The following is a 6,000-nucleotide window of genomic DNA, read 5'->3' on the forward strand; positions in this document are numbered from 1 at the left end:
TTACTTGGACAGTAAAGGCTCAGGCGCCACTCCTGTGGTAATCAGACGGCACGTGGCTGCCAATTACCACCAGGAACACCTGCCGCGGCAGAAAATAGAAAATGATTTTCTACCATGGATTACAGCTCGAACTAACTTTAAAACTACTTCAGGACACCTGTGCTACCCCTGTGGTAGGGACGATTTGGTGCCAGATGCGTAGCCAGACCTCGCGGTGGGAGGGGGCCAGAGCCCGCGGTGGGGGGCACATTTTAGTCTGCCACCCCGCTGCCAGTGGCGTAGCAAGGGCGGGGCGGTGGGGGTGGTCCGCCCCGGGTGCACGCTGCTGGAGGGTGCAGAGAGCAGCCGCGCGCCTGTCGGCTCCGCTGGTTCCCTGCTCCTTCTGCCCCGGAACAGGTTACTTCCTGTTTCGGGGCAGAGGGTTCAGGGAGCCAGTGGAGCCGACAGCAGCCAAGAATGCACCCGGGGGGGGGGGGGGGGGGTTGATGCACTGGGGGGGGGGGTGTCATTGTGCCCGGGGGGGGGGGGGGGGTGTCGTGCTGCACCTGGGAGGGTGCACAGCGGTGATCCAGCCCGGGTGACAGACGACATAGGATCGCCACTGCCTGCCGCCATGCCCTCCCACCACCTCGCCACTCCCCACAGCAGCAAATACCTTGGCTGGCGGGGGTCTCCAACCCCCGCCGCTGAAGCCTTCTCCAGCGCCAGTCTTCAGCGCCACTGCGTTCCCTGCCCAGATCTCTTCCTCCTCACGTCCTTCACGCTCCTTTAAGTGAAACTGAGCATGCTCAATTTCACTAAAAGGAGCGTGCAGGATGTGAGGAGGAAGAGAGAGCAGGGAGGGAACGCGGCAGCGCCGGAGACCTGCGCTGGACAACTCTTCAGCTGGCGGGGGTTGGGGACCCCCGCCAGCAAAACCAGGAGCCCAGATAAAAGTTTGGGGGGGCCCAGGCCGCCGTGGCCCCACCTAGCTATGCCACTGCTTGGCGCACGCAACCCCTGCGTTAGCCCTCCCGTGGCTTAGTAAAAGGGCCCCTTAACTGGTTATGCTTTCACCACCTCCGTATACCCAGAAATTCAATGCCAGAGTCTGGACATAGCCCAGCATTGAATTTCTGGGGATAGCACCGACAGCTGACTATCGAGTCCTTCAAGTGTAAGGCCCTGGGTTTCTCTTCCTTAGTATAAAAGCAGAGACGTTTTCAGGGCCTAGCTGTAATGATACTGACATTTATCATATTTCTGTTATATGATTGTTTTACAGTGCTATTAAATGTTTAGTCCTATTACTAGGTTTCAATTTGCCATCTCCAATTTTACCTCATTGATTATATTTATGCCTAGCTTTTTACTATTGTTATGCTGATAACGAAATTGTAAGTTTTTTTGTTAAACTATACCTGCTGTACACCACCTTGGGTGAATCTGTTCATAAATAAATGAAAATAAAAGCCTCCTTAAAAAGTGTTCCTTCTTGCTCTCACTTTCTTCCCAAAATACGTTTCTGGTCGGTTTTTAAATGGTGTAAGAAAGCTTTGAATTTTTTTTTTTATTTTTGTTACATTTGTACCCCGCGCTTTCCCACTCATGGCAGGCTCAATGCGGCTTACATGGGGGCAATGGAGGGTTAAGTGACTTGCCCAGAGTCACAAGGAGCTGCCTGTGCCTGAAGTGGGAATTGAACTCAGTTCCTCAGGACCAAAGTCCACCACACCCTAACCACTAGGCCACTCCTCCACTGTTGCTACTATTTGAGATTCTACATGGAATGTTGCTATTCCACTAGCAGATCCCTTGCAGATCACCAATGTGTCCGCGCAGGCTTCTGCTTCTGTGAGTCGACGTCAGACTCACAGAAACAGAAGCCTGCGCAGCCTTCTACATGGAATGTTGCTAGTGGAATAGCAACATTCCATGTAGAATCTCCAATAGTAGCAACATTCCATGTAGAATCTCCAATAGTATCTATTTTATTTTTGTTACATTTGTACCCTGCGCTTTCCCACTCATGGCAGGCTCAATGCGGCTTACATGGGGCAATGGAGGGTTAAGTGACTTGCCCAGAGTCACAAGGAGCTGCCTGTGCCTGAAGTGGGAATCCAACTCAGTTCCCAGGACCAAAGTCCACCACCCTAACCACTAGGCCACTCCTCCACTGTTGCTACTATTGGAGATTCTACATGGAATGTTGCTAGCCCACTAGCAACATTCCATGTAGATGTCAGCCCTTGCAGATCACCAATGTGGCCACGCAGGCTTCTGCTTCTGTGAGTCTGACGTCCTGCATGTACGTGCAGGACGTCAGACTCACAGAAACAGAAGCCTGCGCAGCCTTCTACATGGAATGTTGCTAGTGGAATAGCAACTTTCCATGTAGAGTCTCCAATAGTAGCAACATTCCATGTAGAATCTCCAATAGCAGCAACATTCCATGTAGAATCTCCAATAGTAGCAACATTCCATGTAGAATCTCCAATAGTATCTATTTTATTTTTGTTACATTTGTACCCTGCGCTTTCCCACTCATGGCAGGCTCAATGCGGCTTACATGGGGCAATGGAGGGTTAAGTGATTTGCCCAGAGTCACAAGGAGCTGCCTGTGCCTGAAGTGGGAATCCAACTCAGTTCCCAGGACCAAAGTCCACCACCCTAACCACTAGGCCACTCCTCCACTGTTGCTACTATTGGAGATTCTACATTGAATGTTGCTAGCCCACTAGCAACATTCCATGTAGATGTCGGCCCTTGCAGATCACCAATGTGGCCGCGCAGGCTTCTGCTTCTGTGAGTCTGACGTCCTGCATGTACGTGCAGGACGTCAGACTCACAGAAGCAGAAGCCTGCGCAGCCTTCTACCTGGAATGTTGCTAGTGGAATAGCAACTTTCCATGTAGAATCTCCAATAGTAGCAACATTCCATGTAGAATCTCCAATAGCAGCAACATTCCAGGTAGAATCTCCAATAGTAGCAACATTCCATGTAGAATCTCCAATAGTATCTATTTTATTTTTGTTACATTTGTACCCTGCGCTTTCCCATTCATGGCAGGCTCAATGCGGCTTACATGGGGCAATGGAGGGTTAAGTGACTTGCCCAGAGTCACAAGGAGCTGCCTGTACCTGAAGTGTGAATCGAACTCAGTTCCCCAGGACCAACGTCCACCACCCTAACCACTAGGCCACTCCTCCCACAAGGCATGAAAAAGTCAAGAAAAACATCTTCAAGCCATGTGACATCAGCATGTTGAAAAAAAAAACATCAATGTTTTACAGGCAAAGCCCAACGAGGAAAGCACAGCCTTTGAATCCAAATGTAGAATCATCCTTTATATCACAGAAATTGCCTCATGCCATCCCTTTTCAAGCAAAGCCTAGTTTATGGCTATGATAAGAGACTATTCTCCTATCACTGCCGTATTTCGTCTATAATGATTTAGTTACAAGGGCTTTCTTTGCTGTGATAGCTCTCTAGTTTTGCTGCTTCCGGTATATCACTGTTCAGGGTCAAATACTGGGAAAAGGCCTGGTCCCTGAGGCCTCACATATTTCACCAGCGGAGACTCTGCCTTTTCACTTCTCATTCTCTCCTCATCACTTCAGGCTTAAAGAATAACAGATGTGGGAACATTTCCAAGGTCACTAATTGAATTTCACATAACACAGTTTGGCTTTGTTCAAGAAGGCCCCTAAATGAACAGCACATTTTCCAAAACACCCGTTGCGGCCTAATGAGAACACCAACGTGCAACTAATTGGCCACACTTATGTCAAAGGCCCAGCCATGTGATGGGCTGCTACTTGGGCATCTTTAGCTAAGCACAGTCTCGTGGTTTGGCTGTGGGATGAGTATGGTTATTTGAAAGGAGCAGCCTCCAAACGTAATGGGAAAATTCAGCACCAGCCAAAATACAAATCCGTGGTAGAGCAGAATACTTACCAGGGGCGTAGCTAGACCTGGAGTTGGGAGGGGTCCAGAGTCCTAGGTTGGGGGTGGGCACATTTTGGTCACCGCCCCCCCCCCTCTGCAGTCCACTGTCACCGCTGTAACATCTGGGCTGGCAGGGGTCCCTAACCCCCGCCAGCTGAAACACCACCACCGCAAATACCTTGGCTGGCGGGAGTCTTCCAGCACTGGTCTCTGGTGCTGCCGCATTGCCTGGCCTGCTTTCTCTTCCCCTCACGTCCAGCATGCTCCTTTTAGTGAAACTGAGCATGCTCAATTTCTCTAAAAGGAGCACGCCCGATGTGAGGGGAAGAGAGAGCAGGCCAGGCAATGCAGTGGCGCCACCGCAGACCAGTGTTGGACAAAGTCTTCGACTTGCAGGGGTTGGGGACCCCCACCAGCCAACCAGGGGCCCAGAGCAAATTTGGAGGGCCCAGGCCCCCGTGGCCTCACCTAGCTATGCCACTGATACTTACACTTCAGTGGACACTCAGAGAATAGCCGGAAGGCTATCACTACTACTACTACTATTTAGCATTTCTATAGCGCTACAAGGCATACGCAGCCCATAAAATATTCCATCTTCAATACAGAGTAATGGGGTTAGCTGAAAGGTTAGTTCTGTATCACGTCTACTCAATTGTGTTAAAAGTTCACATCTAATTAAAAGATAAATCAATAGCCTGAAGAAAGGTTCCAGTGCACCCAGTGATCTCTCCATTGGCAGATTTTTGCATACAACAGGAATTTTTTTTTCGTGGGACCTGGCTAGCAACAAGGAGCCACAGAGTGTCACAGAATAAATAGGCTTAGGAGTAACCTAAGGAAGTATTATTTCACAGAAAGGGTGGTGGAGGTGTGGAATGGCCTCCCAGTGCAGGTTGTGGAGTTGAGGATTGTGTCAGTATTTAAAAAGGCATGGGATAAGCAAGTGGGATCGCTTAGGAACAGGAAGAATTAGGGGTTACAGAGGATGGGCAGACTGGATGGGTCATATGGCCTTTATCTGCTGTCATGTTTCTATGTTTCTATTCCACCAATGCCTAAGAGCCAACCTCATTAGTGATGTCACAATGGCTCAATTGTCCTATTATTGCCTTACTTTCCCCCCTTAGTGTGTTTCTGGTAACCAGAGCTGAGATTGTGATGTCATAATGCCTCATTCCACCAATGCCTAAGAGCCAACCTCATCAGTGATGTCACAATGGCTCAATTGTCCTATTCTTGGCTTACTTTTCCCCCCTTAGTGTGAAGAGTTTCAGTCTCATGTAACCAGAGCTCATATTGTGATGTCATAATGGGAATAGGCTTAGGAATAACCTAAGGAAGTATTATTTCACAGAAAGGGTGGTGGAGGCGTGGAATGGCCTCCTGGTGGAGGTGTTGGAGTCGAGGACTGTTCCAGAATTTAAAAAGGCATGGGATAAGCAAGTGGGATCGCTTAGGAAAAGGAAGAGTTAGGGGTTACAGAGGATGGGCAGACTGGATGGGTCATGTGGCCTTTATCTGCCGTCATGTTTCTCTGTTTCTACAGCCTGCAATTGACTGGACTGGACAAGAAACAACTTCAGGATTCAAGCACTGTTAGCTCAGACAGGCTGAAAGGTAGGGATGACTCATCTATTAAATGAAGTACCATCACTCAGCTGTGTTTCGAACTGATAATCACAGTTTCCTTGCTGACCACATATTGTTTGTAATAGTCGGAAATACTGATTTGTGAAATAACCTCTAATCCTTTTTAATCTCCAAAGGATCTTAAAACTTTTGGCTATGACAGCAGACGCTTGAGATTCAAAAGTTGGAAATGCTGATCAAAGATTACTCCTAAAATTTTTAACTGGGTTTCGACCTGGTAGTTGGTTAATTATGAAATTTCAATAGGCAATATGGGAATGTCAGCTTGATATAACTAAACGTTGAAGGGGCCCTTTTGCTAAGCTGTGGTAGTTTCTACGCGTGTGTGGCACGTGGCAAAACGAGACTACCACTAGGCCAGCGTGCCCCCTTAAGGTAATTTCAGATTTCACATTCGCTTATTCCAGCGGTAGAAATTA

This window comes from Microcaecilia unicolor, unplaced genomic scaffold (assembly GCF_901765095.1).
Source record: "Microcaecilia unicolor unplaced genomic scaffold, aMicUni1.1, whole genome shotgun sequence".
Taxonomy (NCBI): Eukaryota; Metazoa; Chordata; class Amphibia; order Gymnophiona; family Siphonopidae; genus Microcaecilia; species Microcaecilia unicolor.